The sequence below is a fragment of the Apium graveolens genome, chromosome 9 (assembly GCF_009905375.1).
Source record: "Apium graveolens cultivar Ventura chromosome 9, ASM990537v1, whole genome shotgun sequence".
Classification (NCBI taxonomy): domain Eukaryota; kingdom Viridiplantae; phylum Streptophyta; class Magnoliopsida; order Apiales; family Apiaceae; genus Apium; species Apium graveolens.
Window position 1 is genome coordinate 287,750,032 of NC_133655.1, and position 19,295 is coordinate 287,769,326.

Consider the following 19,295-nt stretch of genomic DNA (forward strand, 5'->3'; position numbering starts at 1 on the left):
ACAAAGTTTCTCATCTGTAGAGCCAAAAATAATATCATCTGCATAAATTTGAACAAGTATGCTAGAGCCATTAACATTTCTGAAAAATAAAGTTTTATCTACAGTACCTCTTGTGAAGTGATTTTCCAAAAGGAACTTTGATAAAGTGTCATACCAGGCTCTAGGTGCTTGCTTCAGTCCATAAAGTGCTTTCAAAAGATAATAGACATGTTCTGGAAAATTTGGATCTTTAAAACCAGGAGGTTGACTAACATACACTTCTTCCTCCAAATCTCCATTCAGAAAGGCACTTTTGACATCCATTTGATAGACCTTGAAATTGGCATGGGATGCATAGGCTAAGAAGATTTTGATGGCTTCAAGTCTTGCAACAGGAGCAAATGTTTCATCAAAATCTATTCCTTCTTCTTGGCAATAGCCTTTAGCAACCAATCTGGCTTTGTTCCTTACTACTATGCCATTTTCATCCATCTTGTTTCTGAATACCCATTTGGTGTCTATTGGATTCTTTCCTTTAGGCTTGGGTACCAGCTTCCAAACTTTATTCCTTTCAAATTGGTTTAGCTCCTCCTACATAGCTAAAATCCAATCAGGATCTAACAAAGCTTCTTCTACCTTCTTTGGTTCTTCCTTTGACAGAAAGTTGTTGTATAGACATTCTTCCTGAGTTGCTCTCCTTGTTTGAACTCTAGAAGAAACATCACCAATGATAAGTTCAAAGGGGTGATCTTTTTTCCATTTCCTTTGTTGAGGTAGATTGGCTCTAGATGAAGAGACCTCAAGATTGTCTTAATGTGTGACTGAGTTTTGATTGCTAGAAACTCCCCCTGAGTTTGTGGATCTTTGATTTGAGAAAGGGGTACTTTCTATAGGTGATCTACCATGACTCCCTGCTCCTTTTGATAACCCGACGGATGGTGAATTTTGAGTACCGACGGATGAGGCAGGTTGTCTTCCAACTGATAACACAGATTGTCTCCCGACGGATGAAGCATTATTCAACTCGACAGATGTAGAGTTTTGTGCTTCATCGGTAGTGGATTTATCTGTATTATCCTTAGACACTGTTTCTTGATCACTTTCATCATCACTTTCATCACTAGCCATCTCCACATTGTCAAATTTGAGGCTCTCATGGTAATCTCCATCTTTCAGTCCTTCAATCTTTTTATCATCAAACACAACATGTATAGATTCCACAACAATGTTGGTTCTTAGATTGTAGACTCTATATGATTTACCAACAGCATATCCAACAAAAATTCCTTCATCTGCTTTAGCATCAAACTTCCCATTTTGATCAGTTTGATTTCTCAGAATAAAGCATTTACAGCCAAAGACATGAAGAAAGTTTAGAGTTGGCTTCTTGTTCTTGAACAATTGATAAGGAGTCATGCATCTTGCTTGATTGACCAGAGAAATGTTCTGAGTGTAGCATGCAGTATTTACAGCTTTAGCCCATAAATATGTTGGTAATTTTGATTCTTCAAGCATTGTCCTTGCAGCTTCAATAAGTTATCTGTTCTTCCTTTCCACTACTCCATTCTGATGTGGAGTCCTTACTGCTGAGAACTCATGCAAAATCCCATTTTCCTCACAAAATGCTCTCATGACAGAATTCTTGAACTCAGTTTCATTGTCACTCCTAATTCTTCTAACTTTGAAATCAGGATGATTGTTGACTTGCCTTATGTGATTGATGATGATTTCACTAGCCTCATCTTTAGACTTTAGGAAATATGTCCAAGAGAACTTTGAGAAATCATCTACAATTACTAGGCAAAATCTTTTCCTTGAGATAGACAATACATTGACTGGTCCAAACAAGTCCATGTGAAGCAGTTGCAAGGGCTCTTCAATTGTTGAATCAAGTTTCTTCCTGAATGATGCTTTAATCTGCTTCCCTTTTTGGAAGGCATCACACAGTCCATCCTTTGAAAACTCCACTAGAAGAATGCCTCTTACCAGTTCTTTCTTTACCAGCTCATTCATGGTCTTGAAGTTTAAATGAGATAGCTTCTTGTGTCATAGCCAACTTTCATCCTGACTTGCTTTACTGAGAAGACAAGTTACAGATTCTGCTTTAGTTGAGTTGAAATCAGCTAGGTACACATTTCCTCTTCTCACACCAGTGAGAACCACTTTGTTGCTTTGATTATTAGTCACAACACAGGCTTCTTTGTTGAAGGTTACCGAATTGCCTTTGTCACAAAGCTGGATGATACTCAATAGATTGTGTTTGAGACCATCCACTAAGGCAACCTCCTTAATGATGACATTGTCCTTTGAAATCAAGCCATATCCCACAGTATAACCTTTGATGTCATCTCCAAAAGTAATACTTGGACCAGCTCTCTCCTTAAACTCTGTGAGCAGGGTAGAATCACCAGTCATGTGTCTTGAACAGCCACTATCCATGTACCAAAGATTCTTTCTGTTTCCCTGATTGCTTGATGAACTTGTCTCTGTTTCATTAGACTTGGCCATTAGGGCTAGGTTGACATAGCTCACATCTTCATCTTCATCCAAACCATCTGCTGCCCAGTCATTCTCTTGTGTAATAAAAGCCCTTTCCTTTTGTTTGAGTAGATCAAAGTATTTTTGCTTATAATCCAGAGACTCAAACCTTTTCTTACTGGAATCTGACTTTCTACACTCATTTGCAAAATGCCCTGCCAAGCCACATTTGAAACATTTGAATTTTGACTTATCCATCATGTTTCTATTTGGCTTGGCTGCTCCAAAGTTCTTCTTGAACTTGAGCTTGGCAAATCTCCTGGAAAGAAATTCTAGGTGCTCATCAATGTCCTCCATGTCATCTTGGCTCAATGAATCTTCACTTTCTACTGCAAGCCCCTTGCCCTTGTTCTCACTGACCTTTGAAGTTGATTCTACAGCTTCCATCTTCACTTCCTTCTCTATTTCTAGATCAGCAACTAGTGCAATGGATCCTCCCTTCTTCTTTCCTCTCTCCATCCTTTCATCCTGCTCTATCTCAAGCTCATAGGTCTTCAGGATGCCATATAGTCTCTCCAAAGTAAACTCTTTATAATCTTATGAGTTTCTCAATGAGACTGTCATTGGTTTCCATTCCTTTGGAAGAGGTCTAAGGAATTTCATATTAGAGTCTTTAGTCTGATAGACTCTTCCATGCAACTTAAGAGCATTTAGTAGTTTTTGGAATCTACTAAAAATGTCAGTGAGTGACTCACTTTCTTCATTGTGAAAATGCTCATATTGCTGAATCAGGAGCTGCATTTTATTTTCTCTAACTTGCTCAGTGCCATCACAGATTATCTGTATAGTATCCCAGACTTCCTTGGCAGTTTTGCAGTTTATAATGTTGTCAAACATGTCTGCATCAACTCCATTGAACAGAATGTTCATGGCCTTTTTATCCTTCCTGACTTGTTCAATGTCAGGATCAGACCATTCATGCCTTGGTTTGGGAACAGATGGCTCGTTTCCTGTTGCAGCTCTCATTGGAACATGAGGACCTCTTTCTATGCAGTCCACATAGGCCTCATCTTGAGAAAGCATATGAAGATGCATCTTTACCTTCCAATGATGGTAATTATCTTTATCAAGAAAAGGAATATTGACTCCAACGTCTTTCTTGTTCATCTTGCTGAATTGTTTTGATCTTTAAACTCTTTGTAGATTAAGAGCTTGCTCTGATACCAATTGTTAGTCCCTTAACAATATAGCAAGAATTATAGAAGGGGGGTTGAATGGAATTCTTGAACCTTTTTCTCGAAATAAAAATGTTCAACTCGAATATAGATATAATGTTTTGATTAGCACAATGCGGAATAGAAACTTAATTGAATCAAAACATAAGTAATTAAAAACAAGAGTCTTTAAAAACTTTCTGGTGGATTTAAACAATTCCACCAGAGATATATATTATATATCGAGAGGACTCTGTGTGCAAGAATGCTCACAGCTGCTTATAAATTGAATTGCTGAGAATACAAGGAAATGCTAATGATTCTGCTTACAAAGATTTCTTTGTTTTTGTATCTCAGCTCTCACTTTTCTATTTGCTACGTTCTTGGTTTATATATTACCAAGATTACAAAGTCAAAAAGACTGAATAAATATAAAAACTATCAGTCTTAAGCTTTGCTACTTTTCGTCCTCTATTACCCACTTAATGGGCTTCCACAGTAGAATTGTACACATCTCGACGGTTGTGCCCAGCTTTCACTGTTTCAACTGCTGTTTGAATTCTTTACATGATCATCCGTTGGATTCTATGAACATCCGCTGGATATATGATCATCTGTCGACTTTCTGAACATCCGTTGATGGCTTCATTGATCATCCGTCGACTGCTATATTAAACATCCGTTGATAGTCATTTGATCATCCGTCGAAGGCTTTGTTAATCATCTGTCGGTAGCTATTTTGGCACTTGACTTCATTTCACTTATGCAGAATTACAAGACATCACTTATATACAATTAATCAACCTATTATGCATATCTAGTTAAAGTCAACATGACTTATAGGCTACTACAGAATCTATACAAAGATGTATACAGAACTGTGCTACAGACTTATCATTACATAAGCTACTCACTCGATGGATAATAAGTCAACATCCATCGGGACTATAATGAGTTATCCGTCGGGACTATAATTCTTATCCGTCGAGTGCTACATTATTTCACTAAGTAAAATCTACTTAGATGTTTTTTTTATGAAATAATCAAGTACACAACATATGCACAACAAAGTGGATTTTCAAGTGGAAGTTAAACCCTGATGGTTCAATAGATAAGTACAAGGCTAGGCTAGTTACTAAGGGCTTTAGGCAAAGAGAAGGAATTGACTATTTTGATACATACTCTCCTATTTCTAGAATGAAAACAATCATATTGCTTATTGCATTGGCTTCCGTACATGGTCTTATCATCCATCAGATGGATGTAAAGACAGCTTTTCTTCATGGTGACCTTGAAGAAGAGATTTATATGGATCAGCCTGAGGGATTTGTTGCTTCTGGTAACGAGAGGAAAGTATGTAAGTTAATTAAATCCATTTATGGCCTAAAACAAGCTCCTATAGAATGGCATAAGAAGTTTGATGAAACTATTTTAGGCTTTGAGTTTTTAGTTAATGAAAGTGACAAGTGTGTCTACTATAAGGTTAGAGGAAATGAATGTGTGATTGTGTGCTTATATGTGGATGATATTTTGTTGTTTGGAACCAATATTGAGATTATTAACGAGACAAAGAGTTTCTTGAAAAGGCACTTTGAGATGAAGGATATGGGTGAAGCTAGTGTGATTCTTGGGATCAAGTTGACTCGGTCAACTGATGGAATAACCATGTCACAGTCTCATTATATAGAGAAATCTATACTTGAGAAGTATGGTTATTCAAATTGTAGAATCGCTAGTACACCATATGATTCAAAAGTTGCCTTAGTCAAGAATAGTTCAGGAGTTCCTGTGTCTCAGTTAAGGTATTCTCAGATTATTGGTAGTTTGCAATATCTTGCTAATGTGACTAGACCAGATATTTCTTACTCTGTGTCTCAGTTAGCTACATATACAAGTTGTCCAAACAAGACTCACTGGGAGGCACTGGATAGAGTTCTTAGATATCTTAAGGGAACTATTTCCCTTGGTTTGCATTACCGGAGATGCTCGGGGTACTCGAAAGGTATAGTGATGCAAGATGGATAGCTAAGAAATCCGGTTCCAATGGAGTGACTGGATATCTGTTTACCCTTGGGGGTGCAGCAGTGTCCTGGAAGTCTTCTAGACAGACTTTAATTGCTCGGTCTATGTTCGAGGCTGAGTTGTGTGCATTGGATGCCACGGGGACGAAGGCTTAATGGTTACATGGACGGATGTCAATGTTACCTGTAGTAAGCAAACCGCTTCATGCCATTTATGTTCATTGTGATAGCCATACAACTATCGACAAGATCAGAAGTGTGAAATATAATGATAAAACAAAGAGACACATCCAAGTTAGACTTAATTCTATAAGGGGTCTTGTGTCTGATAGGATTATTGCTATAGAGTTTATAGGAACTCAGGATAATATAGCTGATCCTTTGACTAAGGGGCTTGAGCATGCTGTAGTCCTTAAGTCGAGGTTGGGGATGGGACTGATAACCCGTCATGGTTCATCTACAGCGGGAACCCAATACACCTGAGAGGAGATCCCTCGAAGTGTATTCAATATGGTAATAACAAGTTGTAAGGATGAATCGGTAGTACCTTCACTATATATATAGATTGATACTTACGTATTTGTGTCTATTCCCTGTAAACCTCAAAAGTTACTGAAACTGCTAGTATAGTAAGAGTTTTTAGAACTTTGAATGGGGTCAAGTCGTAAGACGAGATGTTGGCAGTACATCTTTGGAGATGCCCGGCTAAGCGAATGTTATTGTGAGGTCGCAATTAGAGGAAAGGGTTATTCCTTGAAGCATTCGACGAATAGGATAGAGACACGACCATAACGTCTCAAAGCCGTAGATCTGACCATAGCCTTTGACTTGTCGTCATGTATGGAGTGTGGTTACAATACACGGATAAAGATTAAAGGTGAAATATTCCATCTATATCCAGTAGCCATCGAAGTAGAGGACTTAGGAGGGTTCAAACCTGGAAGGGTACCGACTCTGAAAAACAAGTCATGATAAAATCAGATATGTATTTCTGTATAGATTTGTGGGGGATTGTTAGAAAATGGAACTAACCAGAGATTCATGGGCATGAATATAAATTCATGGTCATGAATTGTTGCTGGGATACAGCAGAGATTCATGGGCATGAATATAAATTCATGGCCATGAATATAAATTCATGGCCATAAATTGTTTCTAGGTTTTTTTTAACAATGACAAATAGTTGGAAGTTTGTTCTTTTCTAAGAGGACTCAAACTTTCATGTTTGGATCTAAGACATTTTCTTAGTGGAATTCATAAATAAATGGAGTTGTAATGGCTAGCTTGAAATGGGTTTGTGGTTGATTAAGTTGTAAAAACTTAAATACCACATTGATATGGTAAAAGAGAGTCGGTGGCTTTATATAGTACAACATGCAAGTGTAGTGCACAACTACTAAGGCATGTGGGTATGCATGGGTGTTTTGTGGGCCTCCCGCACACACATACGCGCTGCCGCCGCCTCGCCTCGCCATGACATGACATGACACGACTCGGGTCGGGTCGAAGGGCGATTTGGGTGATTTGGGCGAATGTCTCGGCGTCTCGCGTACGCGAGGCGACCTGGGCGAGGGATTTTACTATTGTTTTAATTAAATAAATAGTGACTTAATATAATATTTAATATAAATATTATGTGTTAGAATTTGTTAGTGGACCTAGAATTTATGGGCTTGGGCTTGGTAAATTGGGTATGTCTAACTGTTACAATTCTAAACAATATTCATACTGAAATATGTTTTAAGTAAAATACTTATGTTAATTAAAACTGATCAGTTATGTTTTTTATTTTTTGGGATTAAAAGAAGAAAAACATTTTTGATATATAAAGAGATATAGATACATATCTGAAAAACCCTAGCAGCATCCTCATCTCCCTTCTCTCTCTCTAGAAAATATACATACATACATACATAGGTTTTGGGCGACTGAGGTCTGATCGCCGTTGAGCATCGCGCTACTGTGAGCCCGGTGTTTTGTTGCTGTTTTATCCTGGGAGGGTTATTGCAGGCTCTGGACACAGTAAGTGAGGGCAATAAACTCTTCAAGAAAAGCCTCTTCCTCTTGAGGGATTGGTGACTCAGCTGAGTTGAAAGCTTTATTACGATAAGCTTTCTTCCTCGTCTTGTTTTATTTAACAGTTTCTGATTATTTTATGTTTTGGACCTTCGTGGCTTGTTTTCATTATTGGTGATTTGCCTTATTCCTGTTATTCGTTATATAACTGCCTCATTGTGTTAATTTAGTCATTTTACTATTGTTTTTCCCAACAGTTTGTGCCCAACAACTATGCTGCTTTTCTTGAGCAAACTGGTGTAAATCCTAATTTTCACATCTTTCAAGATTTACTTGCTGCTAGTGAGGTAGGAAATGCACTTAAAAATCCCACACTGGTTCTGGCGGTAATGTTCTTGATTTCTGGTAAACTGGAGTATTTAATGATGGATGTCTCAATGGTAGAACCCCAAGCATTACTTTTGAGCATAATGGGGAGACAAAAGTAGTGATTCCAGAAATTGTCAGGGAAGCTCTTCACATTCCAACCCATGACTCTTATCCCGATCCTGTGAATAATGGGGAGATGCGGAGGTTTCTTACTCAAATTGGGTATGACAAGTAATTAAAGAATTTAGGCCAACTGAAGAGGCAGGGGCTCAGGAAGGAGTGGAATTTCTACTTTGATTCTATCACAAGAGCATTCAACAATTAATGTACAAATTTTGATGCTCTACCCATGATGTCACAACAAATTGGGTATTCCATGATACATTCTAGAAATTGTGATTTTGGTAGAATTTTGTTATGTTTCATAGGTGATAGATTAAGAGTTGATCCTAATACTGTATATTATGGTAATAGCCCACACTTCCAGACTATTAATTTTAAATCAAAACTAAAATAAAATACAATTAGTGATCTAAAATTTGATTACAAAGGTGACTATTACAAAAGTAGAGCTAACGAAAGTCCAAAAGTCAATCTACTCCAATGTTAAGTCGTCGAACTCCAATACTATCCAACTTGAATCTTAGACGAAACCTGAAAATTGAAAGAATGAGCGGTGAAGCCCAGCAAGCAACTATTGTTTGACGGCTCAAAATAATAATTTATATCTTTTCAAAAACACAAATTGGACACATAACACGTAATTTCTATCACATAGGATTGCATTAATATTCGATAACAAGGATCACACTATATATTTTCTACAACAAATATTAAAATGAATCACACAACATATTCTATAATCCACATCATCAAAATTCTTTTTTTTTTCTTATTCAAAAATCATATTCTTTTTTTTAGTCCCATAGTCCTACATCACACCTTATGCCACACTTTGTTAGTGACCGGCATCTTATACTTTATGCCACACTTCCCAACTGACCGGGTTCTTATTTTCATTCGATGGGGGGCTAATTTACGTCCCTCATAAAGTAAAACTGAAACTTGACAAGGCATCGATGTGTTCCGGAATGTGGCAAACTAGTTCCAAGTTCAATGTATCACATTACCTAGTGATCAGGTTCTAATTCTTATACATATCTAAGATTGGGGATTTATGAAAATTCATTATCTTATTAATCACATATCCATATCATACTTATAATAACTAAATAAATATTGAAGAACATCTAATCACACATAATAAGGCACGTTATACAATAAATACGGAGCAATAAAGATTCACTTACGTAATCAAACAGATAATTCTTGTTTCAAAATATACGGAGGAACGAGTATTCACTTACAAAACATGTAGACAAACAAATAATACAGAGCAACGAAAATTTGCTTACCTCGGTTAAGCAAACATATAATTCACATCATAACACATATTCAACAGTCAGCTACTCATTAAACACGAAACATCTAAAATCTCGAACATCTCCACGATTCCAATTATGCCCAGATCTGATTTTCTCCTTTTGACCATATAAATGATATTTTATTGAAAAATACGAAGCACGAAAGTTGTAAATAATGAAAAGACCTTTCTGAAAAGTACAAGATAAAATAATTCTAACTTATAATGAATTTTCTATAAATTTTACAAAACTGCTAATTTTTGTGCACAAAAGCCTTACGAATTTTATCAATAAAAAAAGAGGAAGACGAATATGATGTATTTATAACGTTACAAAACCCTGATTCTTAACCTACAAGTTATCCATATTAAAGTCCGATTCAAATTCTAGGCTCACTGGTCTAACTCAATTTTAAATCATAATCTTTATCAAATTATAATACTTTTTTACTATTATTCTTTTTTTAATATTATTCTAAAAATTATGCGATATTACATACTACACTCTTTAAAAAGAATTTTGTCCCCAAATTCACAACAATACTATACCTCTACGCCTCCTATAGGTTAAACTTAACTATGGTCCACAATATTGAATTCTAGGGAATATACTAGTTCCATACCTAATACACTCTGAAAGACAACGTGCTCTGATCACAAAGATGGCTATTAAAAAAGCGCAGTTAAAGGAAGTCCAAAAGTCAATCTACTCCAATCATAAGTTCTCGAACCCCAAAGTTATCCAACTTGAATCTTAGAAGAAACCTGAAAATTGAAAGAATGAGCGACGAAGCCCAGCAAGCAACTACCTTTTGACGGCTCAAAGTAATAATTTATATCTTTTCGAAAACACAATTTGGACACACAACACATAACATCTATCATATAGGATTGCACAAATATTCGATAACAAAGATCACAAAATATATTATTTATGACAAAGATCAAAATTAATCACATAACATATTCTAAAATCCATATCATCAAAATTCTTTTTTTTCTTATTTAATAATCAAATTCTTTTCTTTAGTCCCACAGTCCTAAATCACACCTTATGCTACACTTTTCCAGTGACCGGAATCTTATACTTTATGCCACACTTCAGTGACATGATCTTGTTTGAGTTAGGTTATAAGTTAGGAGAACTTAATAAGAGAGGTAAAAGTGTCTATTATGCTAGATTCTTTATGATGCTTGCTAACCATCTTATTGAGAATATTACTGTTGAGAACCCAACCAACAAGCTGGATTGTTGGGTTCAAGAAAGGAGGATTATTGCAGACCTCAATAGAGCCAGTCATCACAAAGAGGTGCCTCTCTTCTATTTTCCAATTATGGAGGGCCCTCAGGTAAGTAAGGTAAGCACCACTGTTCCTACCCCTTCTACCTCACAAATTTCTTTGCCTTCAAGTGTAGCAATGGCATCTGTGTCCTTGACCCAACAGATGCCTACCCAAGCTACCAAATCAAAAACTTATAAGTTTAAAACAAAGAAAGCCCCCTCAGGTGTCTCTCAAAAGAAGCCAGTTGCAAAAACTACCAAACACAAAGTGGGGAGTGTGAAGGAGAGTGAGTTAGGTGAAAATCAAAGAAACCCTAAGGATAAGGCTGGTGAGATTAGTGTACCCAAGCCTAGCCACATCACAGTTTCCCAACAGATTGTGGTTGTTAATAAGGAAATCAGCTCAATTCTAGTTTCATCCTCCCAAAAGAATGTTACTATTGAAACAAGCTCCCAACCAGGAGCACAGGCCAAGAGGGTTAGGGACACAAGTTCACCACAGACTTATGCCAGAAAGAAAAGATCTAAAACCCTTGGGGATGCACAGGGAACACACACAGTACAAACTGGAGCCAAAGACTCAGTCACTGCACCATCTCAAAGTCAGCTTGATGTGGCTCCAATAAATGTGGAGTCACAACCAAAATCATTGATAAATGAAGCACCTGAAATACCAAATTCACCCACACACTCACTGGATGTAGACATGATTCATACATCACTTCCAAATTCTCCATCTTTAACTCTGTTGGAGAAGCCAAAAATCCAAGCAAGTGAGCATCATCTTTTAGATGATTTGTTGGCTCACTTTCCAATTCTTTCTGAATCTATTGAGACATTTGTGCCCAAATTTTCATCAATCTGCAGAGATTCTACAATAGTCTCAACTCCAAACTCACTCATTTCTTTTAACCCGGTGGATATTGTTCATCCGTCGAGTAGTGATTGTATCCCGACGGATGTGCCTAACAACAGTCATCCGTCGGCTAGCCAAACTACTATACTGATGGATGTTCCTCATCCGTCGGTACTCTCTGCACAACTTCAAATTCCAACAATTGTCACAAGTGCAGATGACCTAGTAGTAGTACAATCACTCTTAGGACTAAGGGCAGGGAGTGAATTAAGTGAGAGACTGAGTTACTTCCAGGAAAAAGGAGAGGAAATGAGTGATCCTATGCAGACCATTTCTTTAGATCTAGCAAAAGTGAGTGAGGGGATTTCCACCTTAGTAGGTGAAGGTGAGGGTGGTGAGCCAAGTGGAGCCCTTGATGCAAGAAAAGAGAGATAATGAGAGAAAAGCAGGTACATCATAATGGGAAGAGCTCATTGTTAGTGAGTTAATGGATGTCAATGAGGTTGATAAGAAACAACTAATTCAGCAAGAATATCAAGTTATTTTAGACTTTGTTTCCTTTGAAGCTGAGACATTTACTCACCTTATGTCAACATATCAAGTTCTAGCTGAACAGGATAATATGGCTGCGGAAAGGATGTTGAATCTGGTGTACACAACTACCTCCATGCAAAGGGCAAAGGACGTTATCACTGCTATGCCATCCACATCAGGTACTGAGTTTGAATTGGTTGAAGATTCTTTTGGGCATGATGGTGAGGATGATGAGAATGAGAGAATGAGCATAGGGGGAGATGCAGATATTCCCTCATGGATGCTAATCAAAGAATGTTCATATTCACATCTCCAATCCACTTTATTCAAGCTCATTCATGACATTCAAACAACCATTCAAGCATCCACAAGTGCCAGCACAAGGAGGATACTCACAACACACCTTAAAGCTCTACAATTGCACAAGATTCAGACTCTCCAACACAGTCAGAATGTGGATGAACTTTAACAAGAGATTTCAGATGTCAAACAGGATTTTGTAGCAAGGTTGGATGCCAGACTTCCTGGAACCACAATGACTGAAATAGCACAAAAGTTAAGGAAAGAAGCTGATTTGAACAGGAAAGTTGAGTCCATGGACTCTAGACTGTCAAAAGTGGAAAAATCAGTGGCCAAGTTACTCTCAAATTAGGAAGCTCAAACTGCTCTACTTCAACAATTGGTGGCTGCACAGACCTCCACCCCCATCTCTGTTTGATGATAACAAAAAGGGGGAGAAAGAAGGCCCACTCATCCCAGTTACTCAAGGAGGGTCAACAAGTGAGGGGGAGCAAGTACTAAATGTACAAGTCAGTAAAGTAATTTTGCCAACAATTACCTACATAAAGCCATCAGAATTGGAAAATATTGACCTCATTCAAATAGCAGATGCCAAGTTAAAGTCAAAAGAACTCATCAATCAAAGTGAAGTAGAAGCCATTGAAAAAGCAGTAAAATCTCAATGGGAAAAGATTGGTGAGAATATCAATGAAAAATTTGGACAGATAGAGAAGCCAGACAAGATCTTTCATCACCACTCACAAGTCAAGCAAATATCTGTGGATGAAATGAGTCTGGGTAGCTTGGAAAAGGGACAAACTTCTTGCCTAAAGTCTCCAAAGGCCAAATTGATTTTGAAGCCAAAACGTAATTATCCAAAGACATGAGACAACAATCCCTTGGATCTCATGTTTGAGACTCCAAAACCAGATGAAAAGAAGTTGTTGACAAGGTCCATTACATTTTTCAAGGATCCAGCTGATTCAATACTAAAAAGAAGAATTGCCAAAATCTACAGGAATGGTAAAGAGATTTGTGTAGTGGCTGTTCACCCTCAGTTTGCAGCAGCTAAGAAAGAAGAAAAGGAAAGAATCGAGCAAGAAAAGAAGCAGGCTACTCTAGATGCTAAAAAGCTCAAACAGAAAAAGAAGCAAGATGTTATCTTGGCTAAACTTTAAGCTGTCAAAACTGCAACTGAGATCTCTGAAAAACCACATGTGATTACTGAAGCTCAAGATCTGAAAATGCAACAGGTCCCACAATGGAATAGAAGATTCAGATACAAGCTCCACTCTAAAAGGAAATTGGACTTCAGTGATGAGGAAATGGAAGACTACATTCCTAAACAGTCTACAACTTCAACTCAGACATCTAATCCTTCAGTGGCACATGAAAAAATCAAGGTGGATCCAACCAAGAACTTTCAAGGTGAGCCCATAATTCCAAAGGATGAGCCAATAGACTAGGATAGTCTGCCAATTCCTGAGCTAAATTTACCTATCTTCAACAAGTCAAAGAAAATAAAGATAAGAGCAACCACGAAGATCAAGCCTGCAACTCTCTAAACCCAGACTTTAGCCAAATCTAAACCCACATTCAACAAGGGAGATCTTTTGTATTTCTGTGACATCAAGGAGTTTTCAGAATTAAACCTCTACTTGGATGAACTGGAAGAAGTAAGAGGGATTGATGCTCACAGACATCTTCCTGAAAGATTGGTGTTTAAATACAAAGATGGGAAAGAAATTACTTGGCCTCTTCACAGGATTATTCAAGAAAGCTGTTTTGTTCTAATCAAGATCTACTCATCCTTCAAGAAGAACTTTGGATTTAATGTAATAGCAAGGAGATTGGTTCTGAAGAAGATTGAAGAGCTAAGGAGTAATAAAGCCAAAGATACATTCCCAAAGATTCTATCAATTCCCTTCACATGAAATAGAGTGCATTTGAGGCCTTATTGGCTGATGAAATTCATGGATGATAAAGGTGTTAGAAGATTCTTCAGATTGGATGACCAACTGAGTATCTCCGACAATGAAACTGTTAGGTCTCACACACTGTAGAAGGGGGTTGAATACAGTGTTTAGCACAATCAAATCGAATATAAGAACTTAAGTAACAGATCACAGATTTTATTCAACACAATAAACTCTGTTACAAAGAACTGTTCTCTCTCAGTGATGAACAAATTATTACGAGAGCTGCTAGAGTTACAATGAATGATATTCTCGATAATCGTAACACTTATAGTGTAAACTCTATGCCTGTGTTTATATAGACACACAGTTACAAGATAATCTTCTAATTAATATCGAATATAATTCTGCTTCCTAAAATATATCAATCAGATATCTTCTTTTCCAAGTATTCTATTCTTCATAGAATTCTTCTTCATGCATATTAATTTCTGTCTTTGTCTCGATCTTCTTTCCTTTCAATCAGCCGCCTGCCTTATCTGAATATCTCCTTAAGTCCTGATATTATCTCATGATAAATATCTTCTGATTAACTTAAGTTCTGATCACTTAAGTTCTGACTTCAGTATAAGTGTTGATTTCCAGTTAAGTACTGATTTGTCCTGTTTAAGTAAGATCTGAGAACTAAACACAAATCATATTAGACATGACATCATAAATATATCTAACAATCTCCCCCAACTTGTAAATTAGCATAATATACAATTTCAACAGATATTTGATGTTGTCAAAAACATTAAGTACAAATTCTTGAGAATTTGACTAGATAACTACAACTTACAGTCCTTTCAGCTTTACCATCTTTAACTTCAGATAACAGCTTCAGTCTGTATACACTTCAGAATTTAAGTAGTTGTAGATCTTTGACTTGGCTTCAATTTTTGATCTCTTTGATATTAGGAGTTGTTCTGAGATAATTCCTTAAAAGACTTCTCTCAACATATTCAAGTTCACTAACCATCCTCCTTTTTGCATCTTTTAGTTCAGCTGTATCTTCACCAATTTAAAAAATAGCAGCCCTGAGATCATTTATCTTAGATTTTCTTATCCCCTGATCTAGTCTAATCAGATATGCTTTATCAGACTCTAGATTGAATTCCACAGCCTTATAACCCAGAAAAGTAGTTATGATTTTAGCAGAGTTAGGCTTCATTCCGACAATATCACCCTTGTGATCTCTGTACTTGGGATAATATGTACTATCAGACTTTACAGAATAAAGCTTCTTCTGTCTTTGAATTTGAGACTTTAAATAACCTGCAGCACTATCTGTTAATCTGTTTTTCACTTGAAGTAGGAATAGAACATGTTCCAGTTCTTCAAAATACTTCAGTGGAACAGCATTCTGCCTGATATGGTAAACCCTTCCATCTGTCATAAAATATAACAAGATATGTTCTTTCAACACAGAATGGTAAACCATTTATACAGATTCCAGTCGATTCAATCTTTCAGGAGTTTCTCTCACACCTGGTTCACTCAAGGAAGTTGGATCATTAGTAGTGTTGTGAATTCTCTTCTCTTTAGAACTACCCAATCCAGATTTGTCTTTTCCTTCCTTTCCTGTAACAACTCTTGCTTCAAAACCACTTGATGTAGTCTTCAAAGGTTGAGTCTGTTGAGCTTTTGTGAATCCCAGTAGTAGCATTTTTGTAGGTTTAACATGAGTAATGTCAGAGGTTTCCTTTTTCTTATCTTCTGATATCAAGCCAACTTGAGCTATGTCAGAGGTTGTTTGCTTCAATGTTATATCAAAATTTACTAAGTCCTGATCTTGAACAACATGAGTTCTATTAGATGTTGTTTGAATATCCTTTTTCTTCAAAATCAGACTAGCATCTTCATCAGATTTTGTCTCCAGATCCATGATCGACATATATACCTTTACAGGTTCATCAACTTTTTCTTTGCCCTTGGATCTAGGATCTACCTTCACTTGTGATTCGGCTTTAGTTGCCTCAGAAATTGACCTTTCTTTTATCACAATGCCCTTAGGCTTTGGAAGTTTCTTTTCAACAACAGAAGCTTTAGACTTGTATTTGAATTTTTCTGCTTTAAGTCTAGCTTCTTCTTCCTTTAGACTTTCAAAGTCCATTTCAGGATTTTCTTTGAGAAATAATCTCTTAGAAATCTCTTCATCAAGTTCCAGATGTTTAGTAGAACTTATCCTTTTACCAGTATCAGAACTTATTCCTTTCCCAATATCAGAACTTGTTCCTTGACTTGTAGTTCCAGCTTTGCTTGATGAAAAGTCTTTGCCTTGACCATGACCTTTACCCATTCCAGAGTTTCCCTGGTCATCTTTTCCATCATCCTTACCCTTCAGTGACTTAACAGATTTGTATTTGGACTTAATCACTTTCTCCCCCTTTTTGGCATCAGCAGGTAAAAGAAGCGAGACAAGCAATTCCATTGAGGATTGGATCTCATTGAGTTGAATTTGATGAGAAGCTTGATTCTTTAGAATTTCATCTATCTGAGCTTGTTGCTTCTCCTGAGTCTTTTCAATATACCCAATTTTGTCAAAGGCTGGCTTGAAAAACCTGTTCTTTTCAAGTTTGGTATTCATATCATGCTGCATCAAGGTTTCTTGAATTTTATTCACCTTGGCATGAGTTGTTGAGTGTTGACCTTGAAGGTGCCTAGTACTCAATACAGTAACTTTCAGCTGTGCCTTGAAATCATCATTTATCAGCATTTCATCAGCTTTTGCCAGATGCTCGGCAAGAATCTTTTCAGAAGGAACAAAACCAACTGAGTTCCATTCCTTAGTCCACTCCTGTCCTCTAGGAGTTTCACTCCAAGGTACTGCTACTTCCTTAACAAACTTCTTGATTAGATCAGTTTTATTAATTGTTTGTTGAGGTGCATGTCCTAATGGACCAGCTGCATCAGCATCTTCATTGACAGCAGCTTCACCAGTAAGTTCAGCATTATCAGCATCAGAACTGACAGAGCCTGCAGCATCAGCATCCTCTGATAAAATATCAGTATGTGAGGCTATAGAGGCTTCAACATCATCCTCTAACTTTCGATCTGCAGCTAAGTTCTGATCAACAGCCACATTCTGATGCTCACCTAAAATCTGATCTTCAGTGTCTAGATGCAGAGAAGGTGTTGTAGGCATTTTGTGATTGAAATCAGCATCATTAATTGGTGTTATTGGTGGAGTGATGTGAGTTTATGGAGCTTCCAAGTAGAAAACCTCATGTACAACCAAGTTATGTACGTCAATTTCTGAACTTGTACCAGGGTTTTCAGTATGTACTGGTTCAACTATAGGTGACATAGGAGGTGTAGGTATTCTGTCTTGAGTAGTTTCTGGTTGTGTAGAAGGAAGTGATCCAATAACAACTGGTTCTGTTGAGATCAGAGATTCCTGACCCCCTTCCTTAGCTGCTTCCACTACATCCTCTGAATCTGACTCAACTATGTCCCTGCGAGCTCTCTGTTTCTTCAATTTTTTCAAAGGTGGAGACACTGTAGGAGTGTTATCATCAGGAATTAGCTTTCTAAGCCTTTTGAGAGGCCTAGAACTCTTAATTACAGTATCCCTCTGAGAAGGGACCTTCTCAGCTTCTACAACAACAAGTTCTGTGATTGGAACATGTTATTCATCATCCTATTCATCTCTCAGAACAAATTTCCTTCTTTTCTGTTAAGGCGGAGGTACTATCTTAGTCCTCTTAGGTTTGGAAGATGAAGGCTTCACTGTTGGTTCTGAAGGTTGCGATTGAGAAGTTGGAGGTGTTTGTGTAGAGGTGTGAGGTGCTGATGGTTGAGGTTCTGATGGTGGGACATCAGAATATAGTTCAGTGTATTTAAGTGGGTCATAGGTTATTAAGGCTTATTTGACAGATAAAGGAACTTGGAGGGGTCTTAACACAGCCTTCTTATTATCAGTAGATAATAAGTCATTAAAAACTCTTTTAGCTAGTCTGAATGATGGAATTAATTCAGTAGCTGATTGGGGCTTATTATCACAACAAAAACTATAAATAAACTGACATAATCGAGCAAAATAAACAGTATTTCTGTCTTCTGTCATTCTATCCCCAATGAAACATAAAACAACACTTGCATAATCAAAATCAGTTTAATTAATTAGATCATACCCGATTTGTTGGCTGAATATGGGAATTGCATCGAAATTAGAACATTTGTTTGCAAAAGCCTTGGTTATACAGTCAAAGAAGAAACTTCATTCCCTCCTAATGTAAGATCTCTTCAACTGACCCAGCTTTGCCAATGTCCTCTCATACCCCAGACTGGCCATCATGTTTTGAAGAACTGGCTCCTCAACAGTAGTATAAACACAGTTTCGGGCAGTTGCAGTGCTTGTCGAACCGTGGCTAATGTCACGACATGCTCATCCTCCCCTGATGAAAAAATAATACTTGGGGAACCTTAAGCACCACCATTATCAAATATACCGCTTCTCCAGAACTCCAACACTTGAGTACCAGAGACTGCATCAGGTTGGGTCGAAGCGTACCCAATATCAGAACTAGTAAGAAAGTCCTGAATGAAGTGAAGTTCGGATGGGGCTTCTGACTTTCTAAGAATAGCGGAGAAGTTATTAGGAATAAATTTAGCCCCATCTAAAATTACATCTTTTGGTGTCATCTCTGTAAGAAATTAAGTGAGTGAGAGTATATGCGCAAAGTGTTTGTGAAAAGGCCTGAGAGAAAAAACAACTTCAGAAAACAAGAGAGAGAGAGAGAGAGAGAGAGAGAGAAGGTAAAAGAGATTTAGAATAAAAAAGTAAGTAAAAGATTAGAAAATCTTTTATCTCTCATATATATACTTTCTCCACTCATCAGTTGTATTTTTGAAGCATGGGATACACTTTACACCTGGCACCATGT